Source organism: Ursus americanus, chromosome 5, assembly GCF_024610735.1.
Source record: "Ursus americanus isolate L20-20 chromosome 5, mUrsAme1.1.p, whole genome shotgun sequence".
NCBI classification, from domain to species: domain Eukaryota; kingdom Metazoa; phylum Chordata; class Mammalia; order Carnivora; family Ursidae; genus Ursus; species Ursus americanus.
In genome coordinates, this window is record NC_142131.1 from 8,918,556 (window position 1) to 8,943,879 (window position 25,324).

The following is a 25,324-nucleotide window of genomic DNA, read 5'->3' on the forward strand; positions in this document are numbered from 1 at the left end:
AGTACATTTGGGGCTCTAAATTATTCTAGGAGCAAGTACTATAAGATTAAACAATTCATTAATTTCGTTTAAAAAATACAAATAAGTTACAGAAACTTATTTTCTTCAGACACCGTGTTAGCCTCTGGAAAAACAAAGATAAACAAAAGTCATGCTGACCTGGCTTCCACTGGGGCAGTTGGGGTTGACATAATACACGGATGGAAGACAAACCTTACGAGGCAACGTGAGAAGGTCTATCATAATAGCAAATACAACATGTGCGGTACTAAGAGGATGAAGCAAGGGGTGATGGAAGGATCAGGAAAGCCTTCCAAAATATGTAATAATTAGTGAATTAAGAAGTAAGAAAGTGAAAGCACGTTAGGGAATGACAATCCATCTGTGTCTGGCAGATCTCTGAGTGGAGGTATAATGTGGCACTGGCTTCAACTCTGGGTACATGAAAGTTGTGAGTGCAGCCAGGGTACTAGGCATCAGGGACAGAATCAAGGGGAAAAGGCCCAAGAAGGAAGAAACAGCTCCATCTGTCCTCATGAAGTGAGCGGCCTTCACCCCCCACCACAGTCGTGCACGGATCTCTCACTATTTGCTGTTTGGGCATATTCATAGCGAATGGTTTCTCTCGTTTTAGTTGTTTCTTGTTCACCTTTTTCACAAGATGGTAAGTTTCAAGAGAGCAAGGAGCTGCGGAATAATGCCTGGCATGCAGCAGGCACTGGGTAATATTGCCAAACAGAGAAATTAAATCAGTAAGAAAAGAGAAGTAAAAGGAGAGATGAAGAAGGATGTGAAGAGTGGTCCACACAGGAAAGAACAGGATGAGAGAACAATGAACCACAGTCTCAGATGTTACCCATGGCACCAATCCCTAGGCTCATCCGGAAACCACTGCCCAGCAAAAAGTTCAAAAAGAACATTTTGAAAAGTCTATACTTATCATGTACTGCAAAAGCTTGTCAGATCGAAAGCAGAACATCAACTGCGCTTTACACATATTGCTATTTCAAGTGAAAAGTGAAAAAAAAATACATCTTTAATGGGGAATATTATAATTGAAAGCTTATTCAAATAAATGGCTTTTTCAACATAAAATATTAATCTTTTCAATAATCATATTTGTAAGAAAGAAATGGAATACTATTGTGTGAACCATAAGTTCAAATTCCTACCCTAAGCACTTAAGTTTTTTCAGTCATCACTATATTAATCTGCCTTTTTTGCATTTTACTGCTGTTATGTTCAAAAATTCAATCTCCTAGACAAATGGCAATTCAGGAACACAATTCAAGTGATATATTATTCCCTGTGACTACAAAGGTGTATTTTCCCATTCAGATTTTTTTCATTCAAATCTGGCAAAAGCTGTTACATCACACAAAATACACTCTCCTCTCTCTCAACTACTATAACATAGAACAATTTCTACAATTCCCTCATCCTTTCTCTGAAACACTGAAAACATATTTTAAAATTTAAATTAAATCACAGAGAAAAGTTATTTATGTTATCTTCTTTGACATTAACTTGAATATTTTAATTGTTTTCAGTGTATCTGGTAGGTTAAAAGTAAAATGTCATGAGCCTTGTTATTTAAATTCCGTATATGAAAACCATCTTTGCCTGAAATATTTTGACATACACAAAGCAACACTGTACCTAGTATTACTGCTCAGCAAAAATTAAGTATCTTTTGGTATTATAATTCCCCCTGGTGTTTTTTTTTGGGGGGGGAAACCTCCAGTTTCAGGACACTTCTATCTACTTCATCTTTAGATATGTGAATCCTGCAAAAAGAAATGGTGAACTTAAAAGGAGAAAATTATGCATGTTCTTTTTTGATGAAGAATCTGCCCTGAACAATTTACAGACTCAATTCCAATAACAAGGAAGTTTTTTAAGCCTGACAACTCAGCCACCACCAATGATAGATACACTCTTTAATGAGTCGGCAGCTGAGTAAATTTCTTTAAGTGTACCCAAATCCCGTCTTCCATGAATAGATGGTTATTGGTTATTGCTTAGCTTACACATATTCACAGAAGCCAATGTGCACACTCCTGAAAAGAGAAAGAACCAGCTGCATGACTCCAGCCATGGCCTATAAACCTCAGGACTGCCATCCTTTAAACAGTGAGGGCTAGATGTGGCAATATATATAAGAATGCTTTGGAAACTATAAAATGCCACACACGCACACAAGATTCATATTATCACAGTAATGACTGAAACAACGTGAAGGATGGCATTGATCTTTCTCTTTCCCTTTCATGTACGATTTGAACCACAAGGGGGAAAATGCCGAGACTGAAAAATAAACAGAAATGGTCCCTTTGCACTGGTCTCTGTATACAATATCAGCAGCACTGAACGCACAGCAAGTAGTTAGATACCATCTTCTCGTGCCCGGGTTATTGTAATTGCCTCCTAACTCAGCTCCCTGCTTTTGCCCTTGCCACCTTATAATCTGTTCTCAATGCACAGCAATCATAGCAAGCCTTTGGTAAAACAGCTCCTATCTCACGGCTTAACACCCTTCTCATTTGGGTCAGAATAAAAGCGAGAGTCATCATCCTGGCATGCTGGGCCCTACAAAGCCTACCTCTCTATCCCCCTACCCTCCTCATGGGTCTCTCCTCCCTCCACCCTTTCCCCTGCTCCATGTCCTCCAGGTACACTGGCCTTCTTGATGTTCTTTACACAAGCACACTCCTACTTGCTATTTCCTCTGCCTAGAATATTCTCACACCACATATGCATCCACGTGGTTTCCTATCTTGGTCAGGTCAGATCTTTGCTCCCTCAACTGCCACCTTCTCAGTGAGGTCTTCACTGACCTTGATATTTATAATTGTAGCCTTCCCCATGTTCCTGGGATCACCCACCACCCCTTACTACTCCAAAGTATTCAGTCTCATTACAATATGACCTATTTTACTTATTACTTCGTTTAATTTCTGCCTGTAAGCTCTATGCGGGCAGAGATTTTTGTATGCTTTCACTATTGTACCCCCATTACCTAGCACAGTGCCTGGCACATAGCAAGACCTCAGTAAATATTTGTTAACAGATATGAAACTTTCACACATACACATGGCTGAGCTATCTGTAAACCATTACAGTATTGTAACAAACTCTTTTGAACTAAGGTTCAACCTAAATGTTCCAAAAAGAAGGGGTGCTCACTTCGGCAGCACATATGCTAAAATTGGAATGATACAGAGATTAGCGTGGTCCTTGTCCAAGGATGATACCCCCCAAAAAGGGGAAAAGTTTATACATAAATAGGAATAAAAGTGAGATCTTTAAACATCATCCAAAACAAAATGAACTAGTTGGCATTAACTCAGGAGAGTTCCAACATATTCATAAAACCTTTTACTTAATTAAATGGTCAATGTAGAATTAAAGAACGTGATAAAGTTTGTATTTCAGCCATTACTCTATAATGGCTTCTTGGATAATCACAAATTTAATGTAGGATGTGTTCTCAGAAAATGTGAGCCCCGGGGGGACGGGTGTGGAGGACCCAGCACCCTTCACCCTGTTAATTCTAGGCTCCACTCACTGGAATGTGAAGAAACCGAGCTGCCTTTCAAGTACTGATGGCAAATGAACTAAGTACTTTTTTTTTTTTAAGATTTTATTTATGTATTTGACAGAGAGAGAGACAGCCAGCGAGAGAGGGAACACAAGCAGAGGGAGTGGGAGAGGAAGAAGCAGGCTCATAGAGGAGGAGCCTGATGTGGGGCTCGATCCCAGAACGCCGGGATCACGCCCTGAGCCGAAGGCAGACACTTAACGACTGTGCCACCCAGGCGCCCCTGAACTAAGTACTTTTAAAAGAAATGCTAATTTCTTCTATGAAACCAAATCTTGCAAACAAGATCTGACAAAATTATGATTTTTATAGGACTAACCTTTTTGAGTCCTAGTATCAAACATACTTTTATGCCATTAATCTCAATGGCCACATCAAACAGAAAAGTGGAGGTGTCGTTCATATGCTGTTTTGTTTGACCCCCATGGTGTGTTCTTCCCCTTCCCTAACATCCTATAGCACGGATGACCTTTATATAACAAGCTTTGTACTTTAACTGTTTCTTGTATGTCCATATTGTTTCTACATGAGAGATGCTTGAGGGCAAAAATCCTTGAGTAAGAAATACTCAGTTTAACGAGGATGAATCCATTTATAACATCATCAAAAAAACATTTTTGCTTGTGCAAAAAATGTTTCTAAATAATGGGAAGCAGAGCTGTAAGCACCAACAGGACCTCTACATTTCCCCAACCAATAGAAGTCAACAGGAAGGCCTCCTGGCAAAGATATGATTCCCACAAAATTCGGCTGTAGGGGCCTTGGCCTCTCATTTATTCCTTTTCTAATAATACAGTTGATGAAACATTATCATCTTTATTTTACACTGCAAAGAAACAGTGGTTTGAGTGAAGTGACGAACTTTAACTTGTTCCAAGTGACAGAATGTCTCAGGAGAAAGAAAAGACCTAATCCCAGGGCTGTCTGACTCAAAGCTTTTGCTTCTCATTACTCAGCTCTGCCTCCCGTTGGTCTAGATTTGGTTATGTACTCAGTTGTGTGGGTTACACATTTTCATGTGAATGAGTTGCCCACAACTTATCCCTCAAAAGTGTTCTTGCAAAGAAGCTGTATATCTAATTACAGAATAAAGAGCAGAATGTAAGAATAAGATAAAAGGAGGATCATATTTGGGAGGAAGAGGACGTGCAAGTCCGTGAAACTGTAGTAGACTAGCTTGCCCTTGCCCTAGCTAAGGGCACGGGTCAACGTCAGGCCTGCCTTAAAACGATGTTAGCTCCTATAATATGTTAGTCTTCTTGTTAAGAGGAATTACTGTATATCCCCAAATAACCAGTGCACTGCTAGATAAAGGAGGGCACAATTATCAAGACAGAGAAAAGTTCACAAAGTTGTAATCATGGTTAAATTCGGACACTTATTAATTTTTCAGGTTATAAAGAACTAATGGACAAAAGAAGTAAAGACGACAGCCTGAGACCACCTTTACAGCTTGGGTTTCAAGGGAATGTAGAACTTTAGTACCACTGGTGACTAAGGCAGTAAGATGAAAACAGAGCATGTCATAGGAAAGGTGAATGACTGGAAAAAGGTGTAGTGTGTGTAAGAAGAAGATAGAGCGACAGGAAGAGGGACAGCTTAGTTCCTATAAAAAATGACAATGTTATAACAAAATGCCTGAATTTCACTTAGCATCTTAACATAATTTAAGAATTGTACCATATTAGCATAGTAGTAAATTTTTTTCTGGTAAAAGTGAATACTATATGGGGCAAGAGTTATCATATTGTTAGATATTTACTGTGTGCTGACAATGTTACCCAGGGAAAAACACAAACTACACCCACTGGACTTAAAAACTGTAGGAAATATAGTCATCTTATTCATAACATCACAATTACTTTTAGCTATTGACAATATATTTCTACACACACGTAGATACATGCATGTTTTGGCAATTACCTAAAAATAATTCAAGCTACTTCCCTAAAGATTTAATCCATGTTGAAATGTGTCCTTAAAAAAGCTGATGGCATACTTTTTGTAAAACAGAGTGCAGTAACAAAGGGTCACACTTAAAAGATATGCATATGAGGCTACATTTCTCTTTCACACATCTTGTCTGCATTTTCAAAATCGAATAATAAGCATGATATTTTTAACAAGATAATGTTCACTTCCTTTGCATATAATAAAAATGTCAGAATCTTAACTTTTTATGCCTACATAATGGATTACAAGGTTATAAAAATGTATTCAATATAAAGGTTTCCATGAGTTAAAAATAAAATGACCAGGAGAAATGAAGATGAAATTAGAAACCAAAAGAACTAGATTCTAGTCCAAGCTCTGCCACAAACTATCTGTGTGACCTTGAGCTAAACGAAGAATGTCAAATCTATGGCCTCCAAGCAGCCAAAATCCCAACTGATCAGAGCTGACGAAGAAGCTGAAACTTATCCATCCCTAGGCTAGTACCTTAAGTATACTGAACTTCATATTCTGAACTGTAAGTTAAGAGAGTTGGCTTCTGAGTTACCTTGTGACCCTGACACTCAGATTACCAAAAAGAGCAGAGTCAGAAGGTTACCAACCGATGAGCATTATTCCTATAAAACTGTGAGACTCCTGTAGGCCCTCCATTTTTTTTCAAAACAAAAATGCTAAATTTGCCATATATTTTTAATTAGTAGAAGAGGAGTGTATACCAGCTGGACATAAGCCTGGGTTACAGGCAAATATTTACCGGTAGATTGAAAGAACTCTATATATGTTGTTAGACCAGGACACTACTGAGATGATATAAGGCCAGGGCCCAGAAAGAGGGACTAAGAAAATTCTTTCCAGATTCTCAGATTTCTAAAGGTAATATACACACAGACAATCCGTATACATGTGGATGAAATATAACATATATTCAGAATCATTTCTCACAGGTACAATTTTTTAAAAATAAAAAGCTCCTATCTGTTAATTTTGGGCTCTTTTATTTAAAGACTACATATATAACAAATCCAAAAGGGATTGTTTGTTTACATGAGTATATTTTAAATATATTCTCAAAATTTAGCAACTTTGTTAACTATAATCACTAAAAGGTTAGCCTTACAAAAGGAAATAAAGAGGAACCCATACTAGAGTACCCAGAAAATGTTTTATACATATGAGTTTCAGCCAAAATTCAGAGTAGCCAACCTCTATCACAAGCGTCACATCTTTACTAGCAATAGCTTACTTCTACTGAGCACTTAGCACGTGCTAAGCAATTTGTATTGTTATATATCCTTGAGTCTTGAAAATAACCTGATGAGGTAGGAACTTCTCATCTGTAAATGTAATTGATTAAGTCATATATATTTTCAGCCTATGCTAACAGCCATATAATACTACCTTGGAGATTACACAACTTCATTCTTCTTCTTCTTCTTTTCTTTAACAAAAAGCAAACAAAGAAATAGCCAATGATAAATATCAAGGCCACAGCTGCAGTCAGCATGTATTCGTGCTGCTGTCCAAACCCAAACCCAAACCCAAACCCAACCATCTGCATTTCCATTTCTGCCTCCAGGGACCTAGGAAATCAAACTTAGTGAACTAGGAAACACCTTCTATATGCCGCACACTGTTAGACGCAATTCAATCTCATGTAACCCTCACCACTGCCCAGGATGTACATTACCAGACCCATCTTGCAGATGAGAAAACTGAGGCTCAGAATGGCTAAGTAACTTACACTAGCCAGTCAGAGAGCGGGTAGTAAATCAGGACTCTGATGCCCAAGTCAGTATTCCCTAGGGTGTACGCCCGGAGTTTCTACAGCACAGACACAACTGATATTCAAGGTTATGATCAGAAGCCATCAGGACAAGGTAAAGGTACAGTCAGTGCAGTACATGGAAGATGAAAGGGAAATGAATAGAACATTTTAGGAAAAACTGAGCACAACTTCAAAAGAAAACAATTACAACAAACATCAGGTAAAGTTTTGCTATATAATAATACTTGCTTCTTATCTAAATTATTCAATGTAGTACAAGGGTAGTGTTTATATTAAACTCACAGTGACCTTCAAAAAATATCAAAATTTATACTTTATAGTCCATTGGAATCTAGCTATTAAAGAAAGTATGCTTCACAAAAAAGAGTTGGGATACTTCAATTTATAGGCATTTTCTAAAAGTAATAATTTTTGTTTATAATGTTCAGTCATTATTCATGTTAAGATATTAATAATAAAAGGGAATGAAAACATTAGAATATGATCAGCAATGTGTTACAAGACAAATTTACTAAGATTTTATCTTGTTTTATTTTCCAAGGATCATAATGTCTCAATATACCTGTATTGTCCTTCCGGGGAAGTAACAGATGGCTTGTTGAAAGAGGATAGGGAAGAGAAGAACCCAACATTTCTTGACTTTTATTCCTTTTATATTAAAACTAACTGGCTCAGAGCATTTTTAAGTATCAAGTGATATACTTAAACTGAAAATATTTCTTAACATACTTTTCTTTTGAAGCAGTAAAAATTAAGGACATTAAAAGGAAATTTTTTCATGTATGGTTGAATGGCTTATAAAAGCATCTATGTATCACTATTTTCTTTTTTTTTTAAAGATTTTATTTATTTATTTGACAGAGAGAAAGACAGCCAGTGAGAGAGGGAACACAAGCAGGGGGAGTGGGAGAGGAAGAAGCAGGCTCCCAGCGGAGGAGCCCAATGCAGGGCTCGATCCCAGGACCCTGGGATCACACCCTGAGCCGAAGGCACTTAATGACTGAGCCACCCAGGCGCCCCATATGTATCACTATATTCTAAATTCAGTTTACTCATCACATTCTTTCAGCGATACTATCACTGAAGAACAGAGATGAGGAGCAACTGGTTTTAACTTTCTCAGAACAGTACTTTCTGTTAAAAGTCTCTGAATTTCCTTTTTTTTTTTTTTAAGATTTTATTTATTTGTTTGACAGAGAGAGAGACAGCAAGAGAGGGAACACAAGCAGGGGGAGTGGGAGAGGGAGAAGCAGGGAGCCCAATAAGGAGCTCGATCCCAGGACCCCGGGATCATGACTTGAACCGAAGGCAGACCCTTAATGACTGAGCCACCTAGGTACCCCAGAGCTTCTGCATTTCCTAATCCAATAGACAGAAAAGGTCTAGGATCTGCATTTTCCATTCCAAGAGTGTCAGTTACATTGTAAGACCTGTTAAAGAACATAGGATTACTAGCCAGAACATTAAGAAGCAAATTGTATCTTTAAGGATTGCAGTCCCAACACAGTGCTAATCCCATTACCTAAGGAAAGGTTTGAGGTGGACTCTCTAAATGGATTGTTAAGAGGTAGGCAATCACTGGTGTGTCTCAAATATGCTCTCTACCAAGGGTACCAGCAGCTCACAGAGCTTCAAACATTTTCTCATCGCAAAATTTTTTAAACACTGACCCTCTCTATCTATAGAGTCAAACAAGCTTCCCTTATTTTATGCCAAATACGCCCACAAAACTACTTAAATCGTAATTAATTATGGCACACTATAAACGATGAAAGAATCCTGGACATCCATTCCTTGTCAAGTCCCTTGTATCAGAAAGCTAAAAAATTACATACAGAGGGGACATTATCTCTTTAGGAAGAAGCCTTCTCATTCTACATAAATACTTAGCTTAAATGTTTTTCTAATTTATAAGAAAGTGTGGGCAATAACAAATCTTCAAGAAAAATAAGGATCTATTAGAATAGGCTTTTTTTTTTTTTTTAAGATTTTATTTATTTATTTATTTATTTGACAGAGAGAGAGACAGAGCACAAGCAGGGGGAGTGCCAGGCAGGGGAACAGGCAGGCTCCCCGCTGAGCAAGAAGCTGGATGCAGGGCTCGATCCCAGAACCCTGGAATCATGACCTGAGCCAAAGTCAGATGCTTAACTGACTGAGTCACCCAGGCATCCATAAATAAAATATAATTCTATTACATTATTTTAAATCTCCAGATGACAATAGATTTGTAGAGATTTAGTAAAAATAGTAAGCTATAACAGCAACTAACATTTTTGAAGCTCTTACTTTGTAACAGTTTGCGAATATTGGATTATCTTTATTTTAAATCGTGAAAAATGTGGCTTTAATGAATTAAGTCATTTATCCAAAACTACAATTCCAGGAAGTGCTAAAGTCAGAATTCAAACCCAGGCTTTACTATGCATAAATCATTTTCATAATCTCATTTACATCTCATAATACTCGAACCCTAGAAAGTAGTATTATTCTCATATTTACCCTTATTACCTGTGGTGAAATTGAGACTCAAAGAGGTTCTAGTTCACACAGCCTGTACTCCAGGAGCTTGAATTTGGGGCTATGTTAAATGGTCTCCTGGCACCACATTAGACGGTCTTTCCAGCATCTCATGCTGCTGTTAAAATCTGGCATAAGATACTCGATCTCCTACAAAGGCAAACAGTAAATGGCCAGGTTCCTATTAAACATGTCATTGATTCTCTTCTGATTCTGTTCTCCTAAACTATTAAGAATATATTTGATTTAGTTAATATTTAATTTCTTAGCCAAGACTTAGATCTAAATTTTTCAATGTTGAACAAAAGATAACAGTATTATAGCATCTAAAAACCACTTGTATCTAGGGAGATCCATTATCCAAGGTTTCTTCTCAGAAGTTCTATAAGGAAATGTTTGATGTTTAAAATAAAATTATTAACCATTTAATTCATATATTTGAGGATGGCTTAAATTAGATTCTTACATATTCTATTAACTTGCACAAGAGGCTTACGAGTCAGGAGCGGGGGGGGGGGGGGGGGGGGCTCCCAAAGAGCATCACTGCTCAAGTAGAAAAGGCATTTCCTTTCCAGCTGTTGAGATTCTGGGAAGCCCACAGAGCCCAAATAGGTACCTGTATCAGTAGTGGGTAATTTCCTATTCCTGACCACTTCAGCATCTGACAGGGTCTCCTGAAGTCTAATCTGCCATCTAGACACAGGTTTTCAGATCAGCAACAATATGCTAACTACATGGACTAGAACACAAAAGTGTTTGTTGACAAAAAGCCCTTATTCTATAAAGTTTGCATTTCTCAATAAAAAAATAGAGGTCAAAAGAGCTCATATGGTGACTAACATAATATAATAAAAAAACATTAAAATAAAAAAAATTTTTAAAAAGAGCTCATAAATTTTTAAGTATTTAGTTCTACTGCCATAGAACTAATTAGGAAACACTGTCACCTGTATTTAACAGTTCTAAAGCTTCCCTTTCCTTGCCTAAAAGAAACAAAACATTTAGCATGTATTAAGCAGGAAGCATAACAACTTCACCAATGCAATGGTTACAGCAAAACAGTAAACCTAATAACAGGAAAAGTAACCAGATGCCAGCTATCACAGTTATATATGGTACCGATTAATTACACTCAGCGTTTTATAAGTGTTGGGAAAATATTTAAAGACTAAAACTTGGAGGATTCTATATTTGTTGTGCGGGAGTTTCAATACACAGTGACTATGCATCCTAGTGACTATAACAAATGACAACTTCCATTTGTACAGCGAATGAATAAGATAAAGTACTACGGCTATAAAGTTCTGCCTGGATCCATTATAAAATTCTATTCTCCTTAGGTTTATTAAAATGTTATAAGAATAAATACTATATATTTGGAAATGTTTGCAGAACCTCCTCCCATATCTATTTGGTTTCACAAGCTATGCTCATGAACACTTGTCTCTTATTTTCCTAAATATTTATGAATAGCATAGTTTTTAACTCAATAGCATTTTTCTTGGCATAGCTCTTCTTCCAGATGCAGCATCAAGTATGGTTTTGAATTAAGGATCAAGTAGCATCCTTAACACTGCTTTCCTAAACCATCTGCTAGTTTTGTGAGGTTTTAATAAACCCAATGTCATCTTAAATGTTTCCATTTCCAATGCTCCTAACCACAATAAGATAATGCCTAATAAACTAGGAACACACAAAGAAAAGATTTAGTAATGAAAGTTTAAGTATTTTTCTCCTAACTAGAGAAGAGGGAAGAACTGCTATCTTTTCATGGTCAGTCTATTAGATATATAGTTAGTTCCCTTACTGTGACTGGATTATCCCAAGTTCAGACTCTGCTTTATAAAGTACACATAAGAAGAGGTCTATTAAAAGTTAACCTATAAGCATGGAATGTAAAGATTTATGGTAAATTTAAACTCAGGACCACTGGAGTCTAAAGCTTGATTCTGGATCATTTCAGTTTCTTTCTTCATGGGCACTTTTAGAAAAAAAAATACCCAAAGAAAAAGAAAGGATCCATAACTCTAATTCCTAGTCAAGTATGCTCTAAAACTACTTGGTTTTAATTGCTCACCCTGATTGTTCACCCAGTTTGACATCTGCTCCAATGCTCCTTCCAGGAATCAAGTCACAGATGCAAGAAAGAATGAATCAACCAGTTGTTCAAGTCTTTCCTGTCTAATTATTTCCCATATTTAAGTTCTACATGACGGTCACATACTTAAAATGAAACATTCTAAGGAGAAAAAAAATTATTTTAGGTTTTGATTTTAAAATTAGGGGAATAATATACCATTAATTCCTGCATGCGCACACACACACACACACACACACACACACACATATAATTTTTTAAATATTTATTTATTTATTTATTTATTTATTTATTTATTTATTTATTTATTTATTTTAGAGAGAATCTTAAGCAGGCTCCACACCCAGCATGGAGCCTGATGGCAGGGCTCAATCACACAACCCTGAGATCATGACCTGCACCAAAATCAAGAGTCAGACGCCCAACCAACTGAGCCACCCATGAGCCCCACTACTTAAATTTTTAAAAATACATTTTCATTTTACCTGTAACTCTCTTCCCTAAGTAAGGTAAGACTTTGTAGCAATATATGACTGTTTCAACTCAATGTTGCTAAATCACAACAATGTTGTTGTGATTTTATTCTGATCTGTAACAACTTCCCATATTCCTAAAACTCTCTGCTTTGATAACATAAATGTGAGAGATCTAATTCTAAAGTAGCAGTGCTTTTTCCTTATATTTTCTCTATCTTCTCTGTAATTCTACCTTCTTCATTCTCCTCTTCTCCACCAAAATTTTCTATTTCAAAGAGATAACTTTTGAGAATTTTTTTGTTCTCAATAGTGTACAATTCGGTGGAAATATTCTCTATGAGATCCAACTGAAAAAGTTTAAGTATTCATTAGTCAGAAAGTTCACAAGGATGGCAGTGGGAAGACATCAACTTGGCTAACTGAACGACTTTAAGTTCAAACTTCTACCGTTATCCTCAAATTACATTATACATATAATCACTGTATTTTCTGACTATGCTAAGAGAAGTTTAACAAATTAAATGTAAATATTTATAATACACTACAGCTTTTGTAACCTGGTTTTGGCATTCAGATTTAAATCGATGAGGCTAAAAACTTATAAGTGATTCTGGGCTTCTCTTCACTGTAGAGAGACGTTAGTGTTCATGCCTACTCGGGGATTCATTCATGCTGGGGCTTAGAACCTAATCTGGCCTCCACTGAACTACCCTACAAAGAATGGAGCACTTGAAATTTTTACAGAGTCCCTTAGAAACATGATTGTTTTCTTCACAAAGTTTTCTAATCCTACCCCTTTCATCCCCATGACTTTACACACTACCACTGCCCATAACCTATTCCTGTTCTATCAAAACTCTTAGACTGGACATCTTTAGATATTGAAATGAGCTCAAATGAAACCTCTTGGGCAGTTTGGAGTTAGACTCTCCTGGGAGCCAGAGCACTTTCTAGGGTCAGTTTTGCCTTTTGGATTTCAGAAAAAAGTAACATTGGCATGGACTTTAAGTGCTTAGGGGACTGAGGAGGAAAAAAAGACCACAAATAATCAACAGTAAATCAGAATGAATTCCAACAAGCACAAATCTAGGTTGGCCAACTTGGATAATGGCATTGGGATAGTGTAGACAGTAAGGAGCGTCAGGAGCAGGGCAGGAACTGTTGCCTTCTCTTGTCTTATGCTTCTTTCCGTGCTCAATACTTCATCTTCTAAGCTACGTATTACTCCAACTTCTTTCATGTACTCCTTCTCCTTCAATCTTCCCATCTTGCTTAAATGCAAGACATTTTAGTATAATGCATTTTTAATCATACTATCTTATAATCCCTGTGTCCTCTAAGAGCAGATCATGTATCACCAACCACTTTTTTAACTTTTAGACTGGACATAACAACAAAAACTTCAATGTCACTCAATTTACTGTTGCACCTATGGGTAAATTAGGTGAAAGGAGACAGTGAAATAATAGTTTAAGATCCTAACCAAAGACAACAAATTTTTTTTGATAAAAATTTTAAGTAAGAAAAAAGGAAAATTTTAAAGGAGCAGTCCAAAGTATACTATCATATCATCTCTATAGAAAAAGGTGAGAATGTAGGTGAATGTTTAGTTGGTTAAACACAAAATCACGTAGCATACTAAAGCACAAATATATAGTGATAGAAACTCAACAGTTCTGTGTAACTAATATTTATGGGGTGTTAACTGTGTGCCAGGAACTGTCTAGACATGTAAGCCTCACACAGTAACTGCCAAATTAAAAAAAAAAAAAAAATCTAAGGAGGGAAATTTGAAGAAATAGCACAGATACTTTTTTTTTTAAAGAAAGAATAAAGAAAAATGTGATGTAACTTAAAAAAAAGACAAGGGAAAAGAAAAAAATCCAATAGTCTCAAAACTATCTTAAGAAATAAAAATGGCTGGGGAGCCTGGCTGGCTTAGTCAGTGGAGCATGCGAGTCTTGATCTCAGGGTTGTGAGTTTGAGGCCCATGCTGGATATAGAGATTACTTAGAAATAATTTAAAAAATCTTAAGAAAAATGAAATGAAAATAGTTAAGCGAAATAATATTTTATCACATATAAAAAGGCAGCGTCTATTATTGGGCTACCTTAAATCTATTTATCACAATTTTCATCCTCCACCTTCCTGATACAGCCCCTCTTTAAAACCTTTAGACCATAATTGCAGAATTTGTTATATGGAATCTCTATACTGATTTGAGGTACTTTAAAAAAAAAACATGTCACTTAACTCTTTTTTCTTTGCTGTGTGTTTGAATGAAATGCACATTTTAAATACATCAATTCAATGAATTTTAATGATTTATACACCACATCAATAGGCAACTTCTACTCCAACCAATCCCCACACCCCTATGGGCAACTTATATTTGTATTTCTTTTCCCATATTTAATTTTCCTGTATTTAACTTTTTATGGGCACTCCTCATGTTTGCTCAGCTAGACTCATCATCACAAACTTTTCTTAGAGCTAGTAAGGAATCCAGAACTGTTGGTCCAACTCCCTCATATTACCCACAAGAAAACAAAGAACAAGAGAAAGTTAGTGTAATTCCTGGGACTATGACAAGGGAGCTCACGTTCTCTCTGGCCAGTACACTTTCTACCATATTTGAAGTAAGAGATTCACTTTTCCACATCCCATTCAACACCAAGTCCATGTGTTCAGAAATCCCTTTTAACTGGAAAAAATGATTAATGAAATGTAACTCTGTTTCCACTAAGGAGCACTTTTCCTCACCTTGTCTCTCCGTTGTCTACCAGCCTCAGGACCAGACACGGGGGGAGGGGCACACACTGGGCTAAGGAGGAAGCTGGCTGGGCAAGAGGGGCAGGAAGTTCGTTACCAGCCAAGGTAGCCATACACCAGCGTGGGTGCATGTCCACAGCAGCCTGCTCCCTGCCCAGCCTCTCCTGACTGTGAATGCCCCTCAGAGCTCCTCTTCCCTCTCTTTAGTTTAATTTCTCATCTTAACATGATCTTCTCAGTCTCCTCTGCTGCCCCTTGCTTGGGTTTGATCTGGAGAGGGTGAGGTTGCAGGGGACATAAATTCTTCACACTCAAGACAGTTCTAGGAGCTCGGTGGCTTTAAATGGCTCTAGGGAACAGTAAACTGGAGCCTGTCTGCCCAGAGTAATCCCAATCCCTTTACTGGAATAGCTGGATTATCGGATTCCTCATTCGCAAAATAAAGTAACAATAATAGTACTTTCCTCAAAGGGCTGCTGTGAGAATGAACTAAGAATGTACTTAGAAAACTGGCACACAGGAAGTCCTCAATAAATGGTGGCTGTTTTTAGCCAAATGACATCTGCCAAAGTTCCCTGGAGATCCACACTACACATACAATCATGACAAAATGGGTCTTTGCAAATGTAAATCATATAGAAAATACCAACACAGAGTAAAATTGACACAGAAGGAAGAAACAGGTTGGGAAAGAAGACAACGTTAAATTAGAGAAGAACTTCCGCGAACGAGTGTATACTCAGGTGCTCTGAGGCACCTTTCAATTTGGGAACTTCCTTCTTTTAATTTCTGAAGCACTTTGTTTATGGTACTTATCCTAATCTGCTCTGTTGTATTGAAATTATTGCCATCCCTTCCCTTCGGAGAATGCAGGCTCCTTGGGATAAATGTTTGCTACATAAACTAAAATGCATTTCAAGTAACTAACATTAAAACCCTTTTCGTCCTCCCCACCCCTACTCCTTGCCTTGAAAAATTCCAAGCTTGAATAGAGGTGATTATGTATTAAAATGAGAAACTAATTCAAAGTTGTATCTTTAAAAGTTTCTGGTAATAGAAGATGATAAATTTCTAAACATTCATAATCATTTTCCTTCTTTTCTGTTGGTTCCCCTCCAAAACTCACTGTATTTCACTCCAACCAGGACATAATTAGCTTTACGAATTTAATCTTCACATTCTTGTCAAAGTCCCAAAAGTCACTTCTGCCCTTCACTGTAAGTGGGTTTCTACAGGAACCATAAGCAATGAGTGTATTTCAGATTCTTCAGAATGCTTTTCAACCCAAGTCCTTTTTCTTTGTTCTAACATTCTGTGAGCAATAGTTTCATTTATTGCTTCCCCCCGCAAATTCTGTAGAGCATGTTTTTCATTTGGCAATTGTAACTATTCATTCACTTGGACAGGGAAGGGGAAATTCAAATCAGTTCTCCATTATCTAATTATATATTGAATTCATGTTATTATGCATAAGACATGTGTATTCTTCACAAATCTAGACTATATGTTTGCACAAGTATCACAGATTTCAAAATACATTTCCAGGAATATGAAATAGCTATCTTATTCTTTTTAAGTATGTCCTTGTCTCAGTGCTTCTAGTATCTTAAATGTATGTTTTTCTACATAATAATCAACCCCATTCATTCATCTGCATCAAAATTGCATAAGCATAAGTTTCTATCCATTTCTTGCCCTGATATGTAAATAAGTACCATTCATCATAATCTATTTCTAACAGTTATAAATATACAAATTTTTAAAAATTAGCATATTCTTCTAAACTATTTAGTGTTGGGTTTAGGAGACAGTATACTGGAGATTTTTTATTTCAACTAGTGCTTGCACTAAGGGTTCAAAACACAGGACCCTGATTTAAAATCCTCTCTAAAAACCTCACTAAAAACCAAATGCCCCATCAGCTCAATTTGTTTAGAAACTTTAACTTTTTAAGATGTGGTGACTTTATGTTATGCTCTAAATATTTTAATCAGAAAAAGGAACTGGTGAATTAAAAAATATATATTAATGGGGGCGCCTGGGTGGCTCAGTCGTTAAGCGTCTGCCTTGGGCTCAGGGCATGATCCCGGCGTTCTGGGATCGAGCCCCACATCAGGCTCCTCCGCTGGAAGCCTGCTTCTTCCTCTCCCACTCCCCCTGCTTGTGTTCCCTCTCTGGCTCTCTCTCTCCCTCTGTCAAATAAATCAATAAATAAAATCTTTAAAATATATATATTAATGAATATTTCATCAAGTTGCAAGCCAACTGTCATGAAAACCCTTGTATATTATATGTAATTTTATATAAATCATTTGATGGCCTCAGCAAGAGGAATATACTCTATTCAAACTGGTTCATGGGATGATCGGGAAATTTTGCTGCGACCACCGTCTCCAAGCTGACTGAAGGCAGATGGTGCTGACATGTTCAGCTGAGGGAAGCGTTGATCACAGAGTATCTGCCAATCAAACACTTGGGAAAGAAATGAGCTCCATCTGTGTTTTAATTACTACAGCAAAACCATCCAGTGTAACTGCCAGAGCTGCACATTTTCATGGAGTACAAGAGACATAACACATACTTTCTTTCAAAAACTAAAGTAGAAATTGCTATATACAGTACTAGCAAAAAAAAAAAAAAAAAAAAAAGCACTGTCAATTAAGAACAAAATCTAGGGGCGCCTGGGTGGCACAGCGGTTAAGCGTCTGCCTTCGGCTCAGGGCGTGATCCCGGCGTTCCGGGATCAAGCCCCACATCAGGCTCCTCCACTATGAGCCTGCTTCTTCCTCTCCCATTCCCCCTGCTTGTGTTCCCTCTCTCGCTGGCTGTCTCTATCTCTGTCGAATAAATAAATAAAATCTTTAAAAAAAAAAAAAAAAAGAACAAAATCTAGTGACAGTATGACTATCCTCTCAAAAATATTTCTATTTCACTGCAGCTCTATTTCACTCTTTCTCAAAGGCAATTCTAATGTGTATGACAGAATTCTATACATAAAAGTAAAATATTATCCAAATATTCTGGACACCAAAGAGTAATCCTACTAAAATTCAGTAAAATGAGAAATTTATAAATATTCAAATTCATATTATTTATTTTTGTAATTATAGATTGTATATTTATTATATTTGTTAATATATCCTTACATTATTATAAAAATTCATTTCACTAAAAGAAATAGCTAAACTTTCAAAACTTTTCTGGCAAGTGATACCCTGTTCATTTCCTCCCTAGTGATTTCAGATTGTTTGGTTCTTGTTCTAGTATTCTCATAAATGAATTTATCCTGGCACTCTCCTTATTTCATCACTGTGTGGACAGGAAGTGTGGGAGTACAGATGTTACTTGGTTTACACTTCTACCCTGGAGGTTTTCAGGGGCTCTCTAAGACTGGGATGTGCAAGCAAGCAGGAAGGATATAGGGAGGGAGTAAAAGGAAAGAGCTCTCCTTTGTCTTTTCATTTTATATTCTCCCAGCTCACTCTTCCCTGCTACCCTTTCACTAGCATCAAATATTTGGCATCAAAGATCACCAAGTTACTTGAGATTCACAGTGATCTCAAAGTTTCAGTTACATTTTGAAGTTTGAGAAGATACATTGAACATACACAAATATTGACAGTAAAAGGATTTCTAAACTCTAAATGTGTATAATAACAAAAAAATTTCATTCATCCAATAAGCATTTATCAAGTGCCTATTATATGCTGAGCTGAGGTAAAGATGAATAAAGATGGTCCCTGCCCTAAAGCATCTCAGAGTCTAGCGAGGTGGCCAATCCCATAAGTAACTGAATGCAAAACAAGAAACACATGTAATAAGACATATGAAAAAGTGCATGGTTGGTGGCAGAAGGGAGGGAAGAATTAAGCTTGTTGGGATTCAAGGAGACTTTCAGAGGGATAAGTGTGCTGAGACAAATAAGGCAGAGATGAGGGAAGAACATTCCAGATGGGGGACAGCATGTAGAAAGGCAGGGACACTTGACAGTTCCTACAGTCTCCTCATGCCTAATCTCTTGGGAATGGTGATCTACAGGGTCAAATGCTACCAAGAGGTTATCTGGAATAAGATCTAAAAGGGGCATATTTCATTAAGCCACTTGAAAGTTACTGGTGATTTTTTTACAGAATAGTCTTAGGTTTGAAGCAGGTTTCAAAATAAATGGAAAGTGAAGAAGTAGGTAGGAGATTAGCAGTGAGAGGAGGAGGAGAGGGGTGAGTATGCTGAAGAGGAGACAGAGTGGAAAGGTTTAAGATCTAAGCATGCTGAAATAGGACAGAAATGGCTGCTCTTAGTGGGACTATGTAAAGCTTGGTTTATTTTTATAATTAATTGAAGAATTATGTTTCTTCAAAATTATCTATTGAATTATTCTCAATTAACTAATGAACTATTTCTTTGTACACTAAACAATCAAAAAAAGTTTATACTATTAAATAGAAAATACCTACCTTTTGCCAATCCAGTTTATTTTTTATTATCCGAATTATCCCCCACACTTATGATACCTACCTTATCATAATTTTATTTCTCAATTTTATCCCCAGAACAAGTGGTGACAAGATGGTTACTGTAAGCTACCTTTTCATAGCATGGGTAAAAAATTAGCCCTGTCTTGAGTCAATTTTTATATTTGCTATGGAATTCAGATGATCAATTCATTATTAGAGTCCCATAACATGGATAACTCAGAACTCAGTATATTAAGAGAAACACTTTCAAAATGTTTTGAAAACACAAAACTTTTAGAAATAGGTCACAGATTACCATTATAACCCTAAAATCACCATTTTATAACTATCAGAACCTTGATTCTCAATTAAATGCTACCTCATCCACCTATAAAAGGTTACTAGGTTACCAATCTAATATTAAACAATGAGACTTTTTAAGATAACTAGAGGTTTTCTTTTCCTTTTTTAAACTTTAAATTCTTACAAAACTAGAAGCCACATCACCCAAAACTCCTTTTCCCTGCTCCAAAAAAATCAGTTATTTTTTAAAGAAAATGTGTTCTCCATACAAGTTATTTATCAGACCAAGTTACTAAATGTGGAGTAGAACAAAATACGTGACACTCTTTGCCATACTGCTACATTAAAGGTTTCTCCCCCCACACAAGGAAATGTGTATGACTTGATAGATTTATTTGCAGCCAGTCATCCAAGTAAATAAAAGTGAGGAGGCAGTTATAATCCACTACAGCAACGGACCAAAGGTTCAGGAAAGAACAGATTCTTTACATGGTGGAAAGGTGAAAATTTTAAATTAAGAATAACAAAAAAGAATCTTAAGGAGCAACAGGTGAGTGAAAGGAAATCCTTCGATATTCATAACCCTTGGAAACTAAAAAACGACTCCAGGTTACCAAAAACCAACCAAGTAAACTATTTGATGTGTCACTGCAAACAATCAGGAAACATCACACAATGTTTTATAGTTGGCTATATAGATACTCTATCTTGCCAGCTTTTCAGGCCAAAAAAACTGGCGTCATCCCCAGTTTTCTCCTTCTCTCATACCCAATCCTTCCTCTCCACTCCACCTTCAACATATATTCAGAATATCTCTCCAGTGTCCCCTGGTCCCTATCACCTTTCACCGAGGTCACAACAGTTTCTCCCAACTGATCACCCCATTTCCATTCCTGGCCCTTTGGGTAGAGTGAGCTTTCAGAAAGTCAAGTTGGACCAAGTCACTTCCATGCTCAAACCTCCCAGTGGTTTCTCTGCTCTTGCCAGGACAGAGAGGGCCCTGTGCCATCTGGTCCCTGTCACCTGTCTGATCTCATCTCCAGCTACTCACCCTCATTCACCCCACTCCAGACACAGCGACTTCCTTGTTGTTTCTCAAACACACCTGCACACACCTGCCCCAAGGCCTGGGCCCTTGCTCTTCCCTGCGGCTGAAACACTCTTTACATAGCCCTCCCATGGATTGCTTTTTCATCTGTCACCTCCAACGGTCTTTGTTCAACTGTAACCCTTAGTGAGGCATTCTCTGACCACCCAAACTAAAATTGTAAATGCAACCACAACCACTTCATCACTCCCTACCTCTACTTCCTGCTTTATTTTTCTACTTGGTGCTAACCATCCTCTAATAGTCAATATATTTTAATTATTCATCTATTGTCAGTTTTACACAACTGGAATACAAACTGCATCAAGGGAGGAATTTTTGTTTGTAGATAAATAGTACTTGACACATAGCAGATTCACAAAAAAATATCTGTTGAATGAATGAATCAACTCAGACAGTGCCAGGAACAGATAGTTGCTAACGATACATAAATCTCCTCATTTCTTATGCAGTGGGTAAAAGTTTAGCGTGGTGTAAGTTTTCTGAGCTTTCTTTACAACTTATGTTTTAGGTGAAAAAAAAAAAAAAACACATAGCAGGGTACCTCTGAGGTAGTCATACCTTTAAATAAAGACCTGGCACCAATGATCAAAAATAAGAGATAAAGTCAATGGTGAGTTCAAGAATTTGAATCTATCCTTAAATAACCAGAAAAAACTGATGAAATTCTCTCTGATGCCCACAAACACTGGCCAAGCATTTAGAACACCTTTATTTAAAGCTCCTTGATGTCATTACAGAAAGCTTTTGAATGAGCAAGGACATGCAAACTTCAGTTCTAAAAGACTATATGAAGTCAGAAGATGTAATTTCACAACCAAAGTAATTTGTAATGCATTCTGTGACTTTCTTTCCAAACACGACTAAAATAATTCAGTTTCAATCCTAATGACCGCTCCAAACATGCCAATCCCAACATTACTAATTAGCAGCAAGCAAACCCTCTACACTAGACATTATCTCTTTCACCAGTGCTCCAAGTTGTTGTTAGGCCCAGACTGATTTGGGAGTAATTAATGTTTCTACAGTATGCAAATCTAGAATTGAGTTCACTAGATTTCCACTGGCAAATACTAGTAAAAGCAGGGCCCCTATGAATTATCTTTCCCAGAACACCTTCATAGCATGGATTTAAGAGAGAGCAAGTTCCCAAGTTTGGTTAAACACGCACTTACTATTGAAGAGACTTGAAACGCACATGAAAACGTTGTATGAATTCATCTCTCTTCAAGCTAAAACCTTCTCAAGATTGGGATCATCAACTTCCCTTAAAACCTGCCTCCTTCATTCTTCTGCATTTCTTCTATCTCCCCATCAATGCTGCCACAGGGGTTTAGAGAACAGTCATCCTTATCTATTTATCCCTTCCTTCTCACATACAATTGGCTGTCAAAACCTGTAGGTTCCTGTAGTAAGTCCTTCCTCCTCAACTGCATGACTACCTTATCCATTCAACTGTTCTTCTCGCCTCCATGATCTGATCAATTACTCATTTATGCACTGTTACCAACTGTCTCTCTGTCCATCAATCTATTCTCTTAGCTACAAGATTAAAGTAAATCCTAATCTGTTGTGCTTCTGCTTAAAGAATTTCAATGGCTCCTTATTTTCCACTGAATTAAATGTAGATCCCTCAGCCTAATATTTAAGGTCCTTTCTAACAATGCCCAACCATGACCACCCAGTCTTACCTCCTCCTAGTTCATTTCAGTATAGAAAGCAGCAGTTGATTCTCACTAAACACCTGTACTCTTTCTCTTCAAGTTCCTAGAGCACTTGTGGTACTAATAAAATCATTTACTCATCCATCCACAAATAGTTATTTATCTCCTAATATGTACTAAACATTGTTTTCAGAGCTGGAGATACAGCAGTGGATAAAACAAAGGTCCTGCCCTCATGGAACTTCTGTTCTGCTGGGGAAAGAGAGAAAATAAATTCAATCAACAAGAAAAACAGGTTAGCTGTTGATAGGCACTAAGAAGAAGAAAAAAGTGAGAAAAGGAGTTAGGGGTTGTTGGGGTACAGTTGGGTAGGGTAAGCTCATAATTTTAAATAGGGTGTTCAGGAAAGGTTTCACAAAGAAGCAGATAGCCAGAGGGGTGAAGGAATGTGCCCTACAGATAACTGGACAAAGAACACTCCAGGTGGGGGGAAGGGCAAATGTCAAGACCTCAAGTGGGAAACGTGTGTGGCTTACCATCGGGAGAGTGTAGAAATACAGTTCAAGGGGTAGATGAAGACCAGCTTTTTTAAGACTTAACTTTTACTGTGAATACGAGGAGAAGCCATTGGAGGGTTTTCAGGAGAGAAGAGGCAAGATCTGACCAATATATTGAAATCAGGCTGCGGGAATTCTGGAGACAAGTTAAAGGGCTGTTACAAGAATCTAAGCAAGAGTTAACAATGATGCCTTGGACTGAGTGGGTCCAGGTGGACAGGTGGGGAAAGTAGTTAGCTTCCGGGTAGCACTAACAGGATAGGAACATTAGAGGAAAAGGGGAGGAAAGGATGATTGGAAGGTTTTTGATGTAAGCAACCGAAACGGCAGTGTCCAATAGAAGAAATACAGTGTGAGCCACACGTGTAACTTTTAATTTTCTTAGTCACATTTACAAATGTAAAAGGACAAAGATGAAACCAATTTTTAAAATATACCTTATTTAAAATATTATTTCAACAAGTAATCAACATAAAAATTATTAATAAGATATTTTACATTTTTTTCAAACTCTGAAATCTGGTGTGTATTTTATGTTTACAGCACATTTAGTTTGGTCTAGTCACATTTAAGTGCTCAACAACCACATATGGGCAGTAGCTACCACACCGGGATAGTGCAGAACTAGAATGATGAAGTGTTTTTTCTTTCTTTTTTGTAACAGGGATACTAAATGCAATGGAGATACTAGTTACAGTTTAAAGTATAGTAGCAAGTCATGGGAGGAAACCCAATATTCACTCGTAAAGGTAGTTAATAAGTTACGGTAAAACCAAGTACTACTAAAAGCTAGATTCCCAAAGAATATTTAAAAGTATGCAAAACATATTGATAGTAAATATGGTGTGGGGGTGTTGGGAAGGGTCAGAGGAAGAAATAGTATACACAAAATGAACTCATGAGTAGGGATGAGAAATAAACACACATACATGAGCTTGGAAACACATATGTCAAAGTGTTAATATTGATCATTTCTGGGATAATTGATGGAGGAAAGATTGTAGGAAGGGTAGCTTTGACAGAGGGGGTGATCAGAAGGTTTGAACATGCTATATTTAGGATGCTTATTAGATACCCCAAGTGGAATATGTTGTCTAGAGTTCAAGAGAGAGGTTCTGATCAATAATAGGAATCTGGAAACTGTCAATGTATAGATGGAATTTAAAGGCAAGAGACTGTATGAGATCACTAAGAAAGTGGGTTTCAACAGAAGAAAAGCCAGGACCAAGAAGTCCATGCTAGGATATCCAAATTTTATTGCAAGGAAGATGATGAAGAACCAGCAAACAAGACTGGGAAGAACAGCAAGTTGCGTTGAAAGAAAACCAGAAGAATGTGGTACTTGTAGAAGTCGAGAATGATCACCTTTTTCAAAGGATACTGCAAGTCATGTCCAAGGAGAACTGAGAACTGACCAGAGGTATTGGCCTGAAGGCCAATTATGGTCCTAGCATGAACAGTTTCGGTAGAGAAGTGGGTTCTGAAAGAAGTGGGTTCAAGACAGACCAAAAGGAAATGAATCGCAGAAAAATTCATGGGCCACACCTGAGCACTCTCCTATGCAGCGGGGAAGAAATAAAGTGTGTTTTTATCAGTGTGGAATAGTACCCCTGTGTTCTCATCTTCCCTCTCCCACTCGAACATAAGTTTCCTACAACAGGGAATGCCTTAATTCTCTGAGGCCAGATATTACTTTTGAGGTAAAGAATTAAAAATATGTGCCTAGGAGTAATATAGTAATTTCACACAGGCTGCCATACTGAATGCTGAGGTAAACCAATGGATTAACATCAAAGTCAATTCATGATTCAGATCATCAATTGGGGAACACCTCAACTCAGGGTGAACACCTCTGAAAAGTAACTGCAATCTGATAATTACTGGCTGCCACAAAGCCTAAGCATAAATTTCTCAGTGAAAGCTTTCATCAAGAATGTTCTTTTCTTTTTTCCAAATCTCAAGTTTAAAAGTAACCACTACATTTCTTGGACATTCCTGCAAAGATGAAAGAATCCCAAATACTGAAACTTC

The 25,324-nt window shown here is 37.3% G+C and overlaps 1 protein-coding gene and 1 non-coding gene across 25 annotated transcripts in view; one reads left to right on the top strand and one right to left on the bottom strand.

Moving 5' to 3' along the window:
- Positions 1-25,324, bottom strand: part of PAM (peptidylglycine alpha-amidating monooxygenase) — a 270,852-nt gene that overhangs the window by 184,616 nt on the left and 60,912 nt on the right. The window lies entirely within an intron of this gene.
- LOC123799321 (U6 spliceosomal RNA) lies at positions 3,179-3,282 on the top strand. Its single transcript, XR_006781583.2, has one exon. It is a non-coding gene; the product is annotated as a U6 spliceosomal RNA (small nuclear RNA).